This window comes from Phyllobates terribilis, unplaced genomic scaffold (assembly GCF_046119375.1).
Source record: "Phyllobates terribilis strain yellow unplaced genomic scaffold, ASM4611937v1 Scaffold_737__1_contigs__length_740118, whole genome shotgun sequence".
In the NCBI taxonomy this organism is placed as follows: domain Eukaryota; kingdom Metazoa; phylum Chordata; class Amphibia; order Anura; family Dendrobatidae; genus Phyllobates; species Phyllobates terribilis.
In genome coordinates, this window is record NW_027363497.1 from 374851 (window position 1) to 388960 (window position 14110).

Consider the following 14110-nt stretch of genomic DNA (forward strand, 5'->3'; position numbering starts at 1 on the left):
CCCGAGCAAGGCACTGGGAGCCAAAGACTGTGCTCCCCTCCCGGAAGAGGGGAGCCAACAACGCTCTCCTCCCGAAAGAGGAGAGCCAGGGGGGTTCAGGGGGGAGCGGAACCTGATGGCCACACACTCCCCCCCTAGACCTGCCAAGAGAGGAACCCGTAAGGGAACCGCATCCCGACAAAATCCTAGTAGGACGTGACACACGTGAATAAGTGGACACACAGTGACAAAGAAATTAAATAAATAGTGAAGGTTTCACAGTATAATACTGCCCGGACCTTCGACCGGGAATTGAAAAATTCCCCATCCTAAGGCCAGAAGGCCCGGAATAAGGGTGTGTGCGAAGAAAGAAAATTTGAAGTGCTTGTGCAAATGTGCCATAAACTCAAGTGGGGTTCCCAATCCCAGTGAGTTAAGGCACCCCAGGGTCACCACTCCTGGGGCACTTCACACTTCGGGCTTTCGATCTTCCCCGGCCCAATGGCGTCGATCCTGGGGGGCCATGCTTTCCACCAGATGACTATATTAGCCACCTGGCGTACTAACAAGCGACTAAACCCCAGTGTGCATAATGTATCAATCTACTAGGGCGGCCAACATCCAAAACCGCCTTTTCGAAAGATACTACACTTGATCTTAGCCAAAAGGCCGAGAAGCGATAACCAGAATTGGTTTCCGACTACGGTGCCACCCAAGGATTCTGAAAAGTCCATTTGTGGAGATGGCCACCTGGACTCCCGTTAAGAAGACATGCTGTCAACCTCTAGATCCCTCACATGCCTGCACTTTTCGGCTTGCTGCTGCTGCAATCCACGCGTTTTAGATCTGCATAACTCCACCTCTTTTAGCACAGTACCCTCAACCCCCGGCTGTTCCCACCCGCCTCAACACCGTTGGAAGGGAGGAGAACCAATTAAGGCGGGGGGGGGGGTGGAACGAGCAGCTGTCTACCCTTAGCAGGAGGGTTGCTGATTAATTACCTCTCCTGCTGCTGCTGCTGCTGCTGGCTGTCCAGCAGCAGACTGAAGGTGGCTGCTGCTGTGCGCAGGTATATAAAGGCTCAGAGCCTATTATGACACGCGCAGCCAGCGTTCCATTGCCACATTCCGTCTACTGCAGGCGGGATACCTGGATGGCTGAATGTCACTGAGAAGCTCACAGAGACCGCCATAAGCAACAGTTTAAAAGAATGCCACAGACTAATCAACCAAACTTTTTGGGTTGGTTTCTCTTTTATAGTCTGCAGGCATTAAATGAAAGAAGTCAGTGTTCCAGCAGAGGGAGACAACGTTTCAGAAAAGGCATTGTAGCAAACCAAAAAAGAAATTTTAAGCGCAGCAGAGTAACCAGCTCACATACCTGTTAGCTCAGGTGAGTTTAAAAGGCTGCTGTTGATAACAAGGGCATTTGCTAAATAGATGGTGTGTGTGCAACAATATACTGAAAGGTCAATTATATTGTGCAGCTTATCTCACCACCTGTAGTTATTTAGGTGAAAGCTCCAAAATGCTTGCCTAATATGTCTGTTTATCCAAAAGGAAGTATAGAGGGAGAGCTAGATAGATAGCATTGCATTACATTACATGGCAATGCAATGCACAGTTGCTGAACTTGAACCAAAATGAGCTTGTCATCTGGCTTCTGCAACTTTTAACATGAAAAATCCAATGAGGAGAAGAAAAGCAAAGCCAAAGAGTCCATCCCAAAATCCGACAAACAAGCCAAATGAACAAAAAGCATTGAATTCAATTCTTTCTGATTTTAGAAACTGCATTAAAGAAGGGGTGCACCGGTCCTGGAGATACTGCAATACCAGGTCAATGCGTGGAGTGGACAGAGCAAGCTCTTTTTCCATCTCCCTGTTCTAAAAATCCATTTAATATATGGTCCCCAGATAGGGGACGTATCAGATATTAAACTGATAAGAACAGATACTACACTTGATCTTAGCCAAAAGGCCGAGAAGCGATAACCAGAATTGGTTTCCGACTACGGTGCCACCCAAGGATTCTGAAAAGTCCATTTGTGGAGATGGCCACCTGGACTCCCGTTAAGAAGACATGCTGTCAACCTCTAGATCCCTCACATGCCTGCACTTTTCGGCTTGCTGCTGCTGCAATCCACGCGTTTTAGATCTGCATAACTCCACCTCTTTTAGCACAGTACCCTCAACCCCCGGCTGTTCCCACCCGCCTCAACACCGTTGGAAGGGAGGAGAACCAATTAAGGCGGGGGGGGGGGTGGAACGAGCAGCTGTCTACCCTTAGCAGGAGGGTTGCTGATTAATTACCTCTCCTGCTGCTGCTGCTGCTGCTGCTGCTGGCTGTCCAGCAGCAGACTGAAGGTGGCTGCTGCTGTGCGCAGGTATATAAAGGATCAGAGCCTATTATGACACGCGCAGCCAGCGTTCCATTGCCACATTCCGTCTACTGCAGGCGGGATACCTGGATGGCTGAATGTCACTGAGAAGCTCACAGAGACCGCCATAAGCAACAGTTTAAAAGAATGCCACAGACTAATCAACCAAACTTTTTGGGTTGGTTTCTCTTTTATAGTCTGCAGGCATTAAATGAAAGAAGTCAGTGTTCCAGCAGAGGGAGACAACGTTTCAGAAAAGGCATTGTAGCAAACCAAAAAAGAAATTTTAAGCGCAGCAGAGTAACCAGCTCACATACCTGTTAGCTCAGGTGAGTTTAAAAGGCTGCTGTTGATAACAAGGGCATTTGCTAAATAGATGGTGTGTGTGCAACAATATACTGAAAGGTCAATTATATTGTGCAGCTTATCTCACCACCTGTAGTTATTTAGGTGAAAGCTCCAAAATGCTTGCCTAATATGTCTGTTTATCCAAAAGGAAGTATAGAGGGAGAGCTAGATAGATAGCATTGCATTACATTACATGGCAATGCAATGCACAGTTGCTGAAGTTGAACCAAAATGAGCTTGTCATCTGGCTTCTGCAACTTTTAACATGAAAAATCCAATGAGGAGAAGAAAAGCAAAGCCAAAGAGTCCATCCCAAAATCCGACAAACAAGCCAAATGAACAAAAAGCATTGAATTCAATTCTTTCTGATTTTAGAAACTGCATTAAAGAAGGGGTGCACCGGTCCTGGAGATACTGCAATACCAGGTCAATGCGTGGAGTGGACAGAGCAAGCTCTTTTTCCATCTCCCTGTTCTAAAAATCCATTTAATATATGGTCCCCAGATAGGGGACGTATCAGATATTAAACTGATAAGAACAGATACTACACTTGATCTTAGCCAAAAGGCCGAGAAGCGATAACCAGAATTGGTTTCCGACTACGGTGCCACCCAAGGATTCTGAAAAGTCCATTTGTGGAGATGGCCACCTGGACTCCCGTTAAGAAGACATGCTGTCAACCTCTAGATCCCTCACATGCCTGCACTTTTCGGCTTGCTGCTGCTGCAATCCACGCGTTTTAGATCTGCATAACTCCACCTCTTTTAGCACAGTACCCTCAACCCCTGGCTGTTCCCACCCGCCTCAACACCGTTGGAAGGGAGGAGAACCAATTAAGGCGGGGGGGGGGGTGGAACGAGCAGCTGTCTACCCTTAGCAGGAGGGTTGCTGATTAATTACCTCTCCTGCTGCTTCTGCTGCTGCTGGCTGTCCAGCAGCAGACTGAAGGTGGCTGCTGCTGTGCGCAGGTATATAAAGGCTCAGAGCCTATTATGACACGCGCAGCCAGCGTTCCATTGCCACATTCCGTCTACTGCAGGCGGGATACCTGGATGGCTGAATGTCACTGAGAAGCTCACAGAGACCGCCATAAGCAACAGTTTAAAAGAATGCCACAGACTAATCAACCAAACTTTTTGGGTTGGTTTCTCTTTTATAGTCTGCAGGCATTAAATGAAAGAAGTCAGTGTTCCAGCAGAGGGAGACAACGTTTCAGAAAAGGCATTGTAGCAAACCAAAAAAGAAATTTTAAGCGCAGCAGAGTAACCAGCTCACATACCTGTTAGCTCAGGTGAGTTTAAAAGGCTGCTGTTGATAACAAGGGCATTTGCTAAATAGATGGTGTGTGTGCAACAATATACTGAAAGGTCAATTATATTGTGCAGCTTATCTCACCACCTGTAGTTATTTAGGTGAAAGCTCCAAAATGCTTGCCTAATATGTCTGTTTATCCAAAAGGAAGTATAGAGGGAGAGCTAGATAGATAGCATTGCATTACATTACATGGCAATGCAATGCACAGTTGCTGAAGTTGAACCAAAATAAGCTTGTCATCTGGCTTCTGCAACTTTTAACATGAAAAATCCAATGAGGAGAAGAAAAGCAAAGCCAAAGAGTCCATCCCAAAATCCGACAAACAAGCCAAATGAACAAAAAGCATTGAATTCAATTCTTTCTGATTTTAGAAACTGCATTAAAGAAGGGGTGCACCGGTCCTGGAGATACTGCAATACCAGGTCAATGCGTGGAGTGGACAGAGCAAGCTCTTTTTCCATCTCCCTGTTCTAAAAATCCATTTAATATATGGTCCCCAGATAGGGGACGTATCAGATATTAAACTGATAAGAACAGATACTACACTTGATCTTAGCCAAAAGGCCGAGAAGCGATAACCAGAATTGGTTTCCGACTACGGTGCCACCCAAGGATTCTGAAAAGTCCATTTGTGGAGATGGCCACCTGGACTCCCGTTAAGAAGACATGCTGTCAACCTCTAGATCCCTCACATGCCTGCACTTTTCGGCTTGCTGCTGCTGCAATCCACGCGTTTTAGATCTGCATAACTCCACCTCTTTTAGCACAGTACCCTCAACCCCCGGCTGTTCCCACCCGCCTCAACACCGTTGGAAGGGAGGAGAACCAATTAAGGCGGGGGGGGGGGTGGAACGAGCAGCTGTCTACCCTTAGCAGGAGGGTTGCTGATTAATTACCTCTCCTGCTGCTGCTGCTGCTGGCTGTCCAGCAGCAGACTGAAGGTGGCTGCTGCTGTGCGCAGGTATATAAAGGCTCAGAGCCTATTATGACACGCGCAGCCAGCGTTCCATTGCCACATTCCGTCTACTGCAGGCGGGATACCTGGATGGCTGAATGTCACTGAGAAGCTCACAGAGACCTCCATAAGCAACAGTTTAAAAGAATGCCACAGACTAATCAACCAAACTTTTTGGGTTGGTTTCTCTTTTATAGTCTGCAGGCATTAAATGAAAGAAGTCAGTGTTCCAGCAGAGGGAGACAACGTTTCAGAAAAGGCATTGTAGCAAACCAAAAAAGAAATTTTAAGCGCAGCAGAGTAACCAGCTCACATACCTGTTAGCTCAGGTGAGTTTAAAAGGCTGCTGTTGATAACAAGGGCATTTGCTAAATAGATATTGTGTGTGCAACAATATACTGAAAGGTCAATTATATTGTGCAGCTTATCTCACCACCTGTAGTTATTTAGGTGAAAGCTCCAAAATGCTTGCCTAATATGTTTGTTTATCCAAAAGGAAGTATAGAGGGAGAGCTAGATAGATAGCATTGCATTACATTACATGGCAATGCAATGCACAGTTGCTGAACTTGAACCAAAATGAGCTTGTCATCTGGCTTCTGCAACTTTTAACATGAAAAATCCATTGAGGAGAAGAAAAGCAAAGCCAAAGAGTTCATCCCAAAATCCGACAAACAAGCCAAATGAACAAAAAGCATTGAATTCAATTCTTTCTGATTTTAGAAACTGCATTAAAGAAGGGGTGCACCGGTCCTGGAGATACTGCAATACCAGGTCAATGCGTGGAGTGGACAGAGCAAGCTCTTTTTCCATCTCCCTGTTCTAAAAATCCATTTAATATATGGTCCCCAGATAGGGGACGTATCAGATATTAAACTGATAAGAACAGATACTACACTTGATCTTAGCCAAAAGGCCGAGAAGCGATAACCAGAATTGGTTTCCGACTACGGTGCCACCCAAGGATTCTGAAAAGTCCATTTGTGGAGATGGCCACCTGGACTCCCGTTAAGAAGACATGCTGTCAACCTCTAGATCCCTCACATGCCTGCACTTTTCGGCTTGCTGCTGCTGCAATCCACGCGTTTTAGATCTGCATAACTCCACCTCTTTTAGCACAGTACCCTCAACCCCCGGCTGTTCCCACCCGCCTCAACACCGTTGGAAGGGAGGAGAACCAATTAAGGCGGGGGGGGGGGGTGGAACGAGCAGCTGTCTACCCTTAGCAGGAGGGTTGCTGATTAATTACCTCTCCTGCTGCTGCTGCTGCTGCTGGCTGTCCAGCAGCAGACTGAAGGTGGCTGCTGCTGTGCGCAGGTATATAAAGGCTCAGAGCCTATTATGACACGCGCAGCCAGCGTTCCATTGCCACATTCCGTCTACTGCAGGCGGGATACCTGGATGGCTGAATGTCACTGAGAAGCTCACAGAGACCGCCATAAGCAACAGTTTAAAAGAATGCCACAGACTAATCAACCAAACTTTTTGGGTTGGTTTCTCTTTTATAGTCTGCAGGCATTAAATGAAAGAAGTCAGTGTTCCAGCAGAGGGAGACAACGTTTCAGAAAAGGCATTGTAGCAAACCAAAAAAGAAATTTTAAGCGCAGCAGAGTAACCAGCTCACATACCTGTTAGCTCAGGTGAGTTTAAAAGGCTGCTGTTGATAACAAGGGCATTTGCTAAATAGATGGTGTGTGTGCAACAATATACTGAAAGGTCAATTATATTGTGCAGCTTATCTCACCACCTGTAGTTATTTAGGTGAAAGCTCCAAAATGCTTGCCTAATATGTCTGTTTATCCAAAAGGAAGTATAGAGGGAGAGCTAGATAGATAGCATTGCATTACATTACATGGCAATGCAATGCACAGTTGCTGAAGTTGAACCAAAATGAGCTTGTCATCTGGCTTCTGCAACTTTTAACATGAAAAATCCAATGAGGAGAAGAAAAGCAAAGCCAAAGAGTCCATCCCAAAATCCGACAAACAAGCCAAATGAACAAAAAGCATTGAATTCAATTCTTTCTGATTTTAGAAACTGCATTAAAGAAGGGGTGCACCGGTCCTGGAGATACTGCAATACCAGGTCAATGCGTGGAGTGGACAGAGCAAGCTCTTTTTCCATCTCCCTGTTCTAAAAATCCATTTAATATATGGTCCCCAGATAGGGGACGTATCAGATATTAAACTGATAAGAACAGATACTACACTTGATCTTAGCCAAAAGGCCGAGAAGCGATAACCAGAATTGGTTTCCGACTACGGTGCCACCCAAGGATTCTGAAAAGTCCATTTGTGGAGATGGCCACCTGGACTCCCGTTAAGAAGACATGCTGTCAACCTCTAGATCCCTCACATGCCTGCACTTTTCGGCTTGCTGCTGCTGCAATCCACGCGTTTTAGATCTGCATAACTCCACCTCTTTTAGCACAGTACCCTCAACCCCTGGCTGTTCCCACCCGCCTCAACACCGTTGGAAGGGAGGAGAACCAATTAAGGCGGGGGGGGGGGGGTTGAACGAGCAGCTGTCTACCCTTAGCAGGAGGGTTGCTGATTAATTACCTCTCCTGCCGCTGCTGCTGCTGCTGGCTGTCCAGCAGCAGACTGAAGGTGGCTGCTGCTGTGCGCAGGTATATAAAGGCTCAGAGCCTATTATGACACGCGCAGCCAGCGTTCCATTGCCACATTCCGTCTACTGCAGGCGGGATACCTGGATGGCTGAATGTCACTGAGAAGCTCACAGAGACCGCCATAAGCAACAGTTTAAAAGAATGCCACAGACTAATCAACCAAACTTTTTGGGTTGGTTCCTCTTTTATAGTCTGCAGGCATTAAATGAAAGAAGTCAGTGTTCCAGCAGAGGGAGACAACATTTCAGAAAAGGCATTGTAGCAAACCAAAAAAGAAATTTTAAGCGCAGCAGAGTAACCAGCTCACATACCTGTTAGCTCAGGTGAGTTTAAAAGGCTGCTGTTGATAACAAGGGCATTTGCTAAATAGATGGTGTGTGTGCAACAATATACTGAAAGGTCAATTATATTGTGCAGCTTATCTCACCACCTGTAGTTATTTAGGTGAAAGCTCCAAAATGCTTGCCTAATATGTCTGTTTATCCAAAAGGAAGTATAGAGGGAGAGCTAGATAGATAGCATTGCATTACATTACATGGCAATGCAATGCACAGTTGCTGAAGTTGAACCAAAATGAGCTTGTCATCTGGCTTCTGCAACTTTTAACATGAAAAATCCAATGAGGAGAAGAAAAGCAAAGCCAAAGAGTCCATCCCAAAATCCGACAAACAAGCCAAATGAACAAAAAGCATTGAATTCAATTCTTTCTGATTTTAGAAACTGCATTAAAGAAGGGGTGCACCGGTCCTGGAGATACTGCAATACCAGGTCAATGCGTGGAGTGGACAGAGCAAGCTCTTTTTCCATCTCCCTGTTCTAAAAATCCATTTAATATATGGTCCCCAGATCGGGGACGTATCAGATATTAAACTGATAAGAACAGATACTACACTTGATCTTAGCCAAAAGGCCGAGAAGCGATAACCAGAATTGGTTTCCGACTACGGTGCCACCCAAGGATTCTGAAAAGTCCATTTGTGGAGATGGCCACCTGGACTCCCGTTAAGAAGACATGCTGTCAACCTCTAGATCCCTCACATGCCTGCACTTTTCGGCTTGCTGCTGCTGCAATCCACGCGTTTTAGATCTGCATAACTCCACCTCTTTTAGCACAGTACCCTCAACCCCCGGCTGTTCCCACCCGCCTCAACACCGTTGGAAGGGAGGAGAACCAATTAAGGCGGGGGGGGGGGGTGGAACGAGCAGCTGTCTACCCTTAGCAGGAGGGTTGCTGATTAATTACCTCTCCTGCTGCTGCTGCTGCTGCTGGCTGTCCAGCAGCAGACTGAAGGTGGCTGCTGCTGTGCGCAGGTATATAAAGGCTCAGAGCCTATTATGACACGCGCAGCCAGCGTTCCATTGCCACATTCCGTCTACTGCAGGCGGGATACCTGGATGGCTGAATGTCACTGAGAAGCTCACAGAGACCGCCATAAGCAACAGTTTAAAAGAATGCCACAGACTAATCAACCAAACTTTTTGGGTTGGTTTCTCTTTTATAGTCTGCAGGCATTAAATGAAAGAAGTCAGTGTTCCAGCAGAGGGAGACAACGTTTCAGAAAAGGCATTGTAGCAAACCAAAAAAGAAATTTTAAGCGCAGCAGAGTAACCAGCTCACATACCTGTTAGCTCAGGTGAGTTTAAAAGGCTGCTGTTGATAACAAGGGCATTTGCTAAATAGATGGTGTGTGTGCAACAATATACTGAAAGGTCAATTATATTGTGCAGCTTATCTCACCACCTGTAGTTATTTAGGTGAAAGCTCCAAAATGCTTGCCTAATATGTCTGTTTATCCAAAAGGAAGTATAGAGGGAGAGCTAGATAGATAGCATTGCATTACATTACATGGCAATGCAATGCACAGTTGCTGAAGTTGAACCAAAATGAGCTTGTCATCTGGCTTCTGCAACTTTTAACATGAAAAATCCAATGAGGAGAAGAAAAGCAAAGCCAAAGAGTCCATCCCAAAATCCGACAAACAAGCCAAATGAACAAAAAGCATTGAATTCAATTCTTTCTGATTTTAGAAACTGCATTAAAGAAGGGGTGCACCGGTCCTGGAGATACTGCAATACCAGGTCAATGCGTGGAGTGGACAGAGCAAGCTCTTTTTCCATCTCCCTGTTCTAAAAATCCATTTAATATATGGTCCCCAGATAGGGGACGTATCAGATATTAAACTGATAAGAACAGATACTACACTTGATCTTAGCCAAAAGGCCTAGAAGCGATATCCAGAATTGGTTTCCGACTACGGTGCCACCCAAGGATTCTGAAAAGTCCATTTGTGGAGATGGCCACCTGGACTCCCGTTAAGAAGACATGCTGTCAACCTCTAGATCCCTCACATGCCTGCACTTTTCGGCTTGCTGCTGCTGCAATCCACGCGTTTTAGATCTGCATAACTCCACCTCTTTTAGCACAGTACCCTCAACCCCCGGCTGTTCCCACCCGCCTCAACACCGTTGGAAGGGAGGAGAACCAATTAAGGCGGGGGGGGGGTGGAACGAGCAGCTGTCTACCCTTAGCAGGAGGGTTGCTGATTAATTACCTCTCCTGCTGCTGCTGCTGCTGCTGGCTGTCCAGCAGCAGACTGAAGGTGGCTGCTGCTGTGCGCAGGTATATAAAGGCTCAGAGCCTATTATGACACGCGCAGCCAGCGTTCCATTGCCACATTCCGTCTACTGCAGGCGGGATACCTGGATGGCTGAATGTCACTGAGAAGCTCACAGAGACCGCCATAAGCAACAGTTTAAAAGAATGCCACAGACTAATCAACCAAACTTTTTGGGTTGGTTTCTCTTTTATAGTCTGCAGGCATTAAATGAAAGAAGTCAGTGTTCCAGCAGAGGGAGACAACGTTTCAGAAAAGGCATTGTAGCAAACCAAAAAAGAAATTTTAAGCGCAGCAGAGTAACCAGCTCACATACCTGTTAGCTCAGGTGAGTTTAAAAGGCTGCTGTTGATAACAAGGGCATTTGCTAAATAGATGGTGTGTGTGCAACAATATACTGAAAGGTCAATTATATTGTGCAGCTTATCTCACCACCTGTAGTTATTTAGGTGAAAGCTCCAAAATGCTTGCCTAATATGTCTGTTTATCCAAAAGGAAGAATAGAGGGAGAGCTAGATAGATAGCATTGCATTACATTACATGGCAATGCAATGCACAGTTGCTGAAGTTGAACCAAAATGAGCTTGTCATCTGGCTTCTGCAACTTTTAACATGAAAAATCCAATGAGGAGAAGAAAAGCAAAGCCAAAGAGTCCATCCCAAAATCCGACAAACAAGCCAAATGAACAAAAAGCATTGAATTCAATTCTTTCTGATTTTAGAAACTGCATTAAAGAAGGGGTGCACCGGTCCTGGAGATACTGCAATACCAGGTCAATGCGTGGAGTGGACAGAGCAAGCTCTTTTTCCATCTCCCTGTTCTAAAAATCCATTTAATATATGGTCCCCAGATAGGGGACGTATCAGATATTAAACTGATAAGAACAGATCAGGTTTCAACATATTTTATTAAGTGCGTAAAAGATGGTTTACAATCAAAAAACAACAACACAAACAGTACATTATTAAAACACAGAATTCCACCCATAAAAACCCCATATACGATTGGCATCCCTTCTCCCAATACATTTGACATCACTCAAGTAATAAATATACATCTGGCTAAAAGCAATTTTAAGACAATCCTTCACAGAAATAGCATCACGTTTAAAAAGTAAAATATTGTGTGCCTTCCAAAGGGCGTCTTTAAAACAGTTAATCATACACCAACATATACAATACTGTTGAGGGGTCGGACATTTAAAAAGGCCATATAAAACATATTCATGGTTAAAATCTCTTAAACCGCAAGTCCATTTTAAAAGAATCCCAACTTTGTGCCAAAGTTCCTGTGCAAATGGGCAATTCCACATAAGGTGCAAGGTGGTTTCGTCATAAACACATGAGTCTCTGGGGCATTTTGCTCTGGCCACCAGGCCTCTCCTGTGTTGAAACACTCTGGTGGGGAGGCACTGGTGGACCACCATCCATGCGATGTCCTTATGTCCATTTGCTAAGAATTTCCCGAAGACATTCTTCCAAACTTGCTTCGACCTCTCTTCTGAGAAATTTACTATGGGGGTCACATCTTCATTCCTCCTCAGAAAAGATAAAAGCTTCTTGCGGTCTTTAAAAATGTCCATATTAAAATCACCAAGGCTATAAAATCGAACAGTCTTTTCTAAGATTGCTTGGTGTTTGGGGGGGCATAGTAAAACAGGGGAATTCAACGACAACTTAAACCATCTTTTAAAAATCATCCCACAAGTATATTTTAAAAAATAACTTAGCGCACTATTACCATTAAAATGTTTGAAACAAAAGCAGAAATAATTTAAATACAAATAAATATGTAAGTCGGGGACATCCCTTCCGCCGTTCATTTTATTCTTCCTCATTATTTCTCGCCTTAATTTTTCCATTTTGGAGTTCCATAAAAACATAAAGATCATCCTAGTCATTTTTTTAATTAAAACATCAGAGGGGGGGTACACCATAGCTATATACAGTATGAGGGGTAACAACACTGATTTTATAATTAAAATTTTCCCCTCCATTGTTAGGGACCTCAAACCCCAAAATGATATTTTCTTTGACATTTTTTCTATGACATTCTCCGAGCTTTGAGTTCCCACATTCTCCTCGTTAAAAACAACTCCAAGAATTTTTACATTGTCTCGTTTTATAGTGAGCTGCGGGAGTTGGGCGGTGTCCCAGGATCCCAAAGTCAGACATTCAGATTTATTTAAATTAAGTTTAAAACCGGATGCCTGGGAAAAAAAATCAATGCGCAACACCGCCCTCCGGAGGGAAGCAGGGTACACGCACACAACCGTCACGTCATCCATGTAGCCAAAGACTCTCACATCACTGCCACCTCCGCCAGGAACAGGAACCCCTCTAATCACTTTGTCTTTTCTTATTGCGCTCAGCAGGGGCTCCATGGCGCAGATGAACAGGATGGGCGACAAGGGGCATCCCTGCTTCACTCCGGACTCAAGGGGAACTCCATCTGTTAAAAAGCCATTAAGAGAAATTTGACTAAAACAATTTTTATATAAAATCTTAATACAATTTAAAAGCATATTAGGGATACCCATTCTTTTTAAAACTCTAAAAAGAAATCTATGAGAGACTCTATCGAAAGCTTTTTCAAAATCTAGGGCTAAAAGAGCTACATTTTGACCCCGGTCTCTGGAATACCAAATTACATCCCTTAATACGTTTAAAACCTCTGAAATACTTCTGCCTGGTACACTACATACCTGCTCAGGCTGGATTAGTTTGGCAATGACACTCCTGAGCCGGTCAGCAACCACCTTAGCAAGTACCTTGTAATCAACGTTTAGGAGAGTTATGGGTCTCCAATTCGCTAGAGTACTGCGGTCACCTTTTTTATATATCAAAGACACCACTCCTCTCCTCCACGAAAATGGCAACTGTTCAGAAATAAAAACTTCTTTAAAAAGCATAAAAAGGTCCTCTTTTAAAATGTCCCAAAAAGTAAGGTAAAATTCTACAGGTAGTCCGTCACACCCAGGTGCTTTACCCTTAGAGAAACTTTTAAAAACATAAAATAATTCCTCTAAAACAATATCGCGTTCTAAAAACTCCTGGTCTGTAAAATTTAACTTAAAATCGAGATCATTAAGAGCATCAGATAAAAAGGACTCATCTATACACTTTTTACTAAAAAGATGCTTATAAAAGTTAAAAGTAGCATTCAACATTCCCTGCATAGATGTTTTACCCTCTAGATTTGTGATCACTTCTCTTTTATCCATGACTTTTTTGAAGAAGAAGCGAGAGCACTTCTCCCCCTCCTCCAAGTGCTGCACTCTAGAGTTAAAAATAATCTCTTTCCCCTTTGTGTCTATGCAGTTCTGGATTTCAGTTTTTAGGCTAGCAATATCATCTCCCACCTCCACCCCTAGCTCTTTGAATTTAAAAAGTGTTTGCAGTTTGGTGTTAAGATCACTAAAACATCTTTTTTTCTCTCTAGCTTTACGTCTCCCTGCTTTTATAAAAAACATTCTGACTTTTTTTTTCAAATTTTCCCACCAGGTTACCATAGGGGCATCAGAAGGTTTTTGTCGCCGCCAGGCTTGATAGGCTTTACCAAAGTCTTGTCGAATCAGAGGGTCCTCCAGCAGGTAAGTACTTAGACGCCAGAGGCCCCTGTTGACCCTCTGTTCATCCCGGTATTCTAGATGCACCTCCAAGCCCTTATGGTCAGAAAATATATTTGATGTTAAAACACATTTTACAGGGTTAAAATCATCTGATAGGAAAATAAAATCGATCCTGGAAGACACCCCTCTTCCGGACCATGTATAACCAGGGTCCGTCGGCAGAAGTGACCTCCACGCATCGCATAATTTAAAATCAGTTATAAAATCTTTCAATAGATGACATGACTTATCCAATTTGCGTAAAGGGTCACCCCCTGCT

The 14110-nt window shown here is 44.3% G+C and overlaps 8 non-coding genes and 1 pseudogene across 8 annotated transcripts; all 9 read right to left on the reverse strand.

The window, feature by feature from the left end:
• Window positions 1-519: 519 nt before the first annotated feature.
• On the reverse strand, window positions 520-660 carry LOC141237984 (U2 spliceosomal RNA; annotated as a pseudogene).
• A 1119-nt stretch (window positions 661-1779) lies between these two features.
• LOC141238164 (U2 spliceosomal RNA) lies at window positions 1780-1970 on the reverse strand. The gene has a single exon (XR_012303658.1). It is a non-coding gene; the product is annotated as a U2 spliceosomal RNA (small nuclear RNA).
• A 1125-nt stretch (window positions 1971-3095) lies between these two features.
• LOC141238165 (U2 spliceosomal RNA) lies at window positions 3096-3286 on the reverse strand. The gene has a single exon (XR_012303659.1). It is a non-coding gene; the product is annotated as a U2 spliceosomal RNA (small nuclear RNA).
• A 1119-nt stretch (window positions 3287-4405) lies between these two features.
• Window positions 4406-4596, reverse strand: LOC141238166 (U2 spliceosomal RNA). The gene has a single exon (XR_012303660.1). It is a non-coding gene; the product is annotated as a U2 spliceosomal RNA (small nuclear RNA).
• Window positions 4597-5712: 1116 nt separating this feature from the next.
• Window positions 5713-5903, reverse strand: LOC141238168 (U2 spliceosomal RNA). Its single transcript, XR_012303662.1, has one exon. It is a non-coding gene; the product is annotated as a U2 spliceosomal RNA (small nuclear RNA).
• Window positions 5904-7023: 1120 nt separating this feature from the next.
• On the reverse strand, window positions 7024-7214 carry LOC141238169 (U2 spliceosomal RNA). The gene has a single exon (XR_012303663.1). It is a non-coding gene; the product is annotated as a U2 spliceosomal RNA (small nuclear RNA).
• Window positions 7215-8335: 1121 nt separating this feature from the next.
• On the reverse strand, window positions 8336-8526 carry LOC141238377 (U2 spliceosomal RNA). The gene has a single exon (XR_012303865.1). It is a non-coding gene; the product is annotated as a U2 spliceosomal RNA (small nuclear RNA).
• A 1120-nt stretch (window positions 8527-9646) lies between these two features.
• On the reverse strand, window positions 9647-9837 carry LOC141238399 (U2 spliceosomal RNA). The gene has a single exon (XR_012303886.1). It is a non-coding gene; the product is annotated as a U2 spliceosomal RNA (small nuclear RNA).
• Window positions 9838-10955: 1118 nt separating this feature from the next.
• Window positions 10956-11145, reverse strand: LOC141237962 (U2 spliceosomal RNA). Its single transcript, XR_012303481.1, has one exon. It is a non-coding gene; the product is annotated as a U2 spliceosomal RNA (small nuclear RNA).
• Between the last annotated feature and the right edge of the window lie 2965 nt (window positions 11146-14110).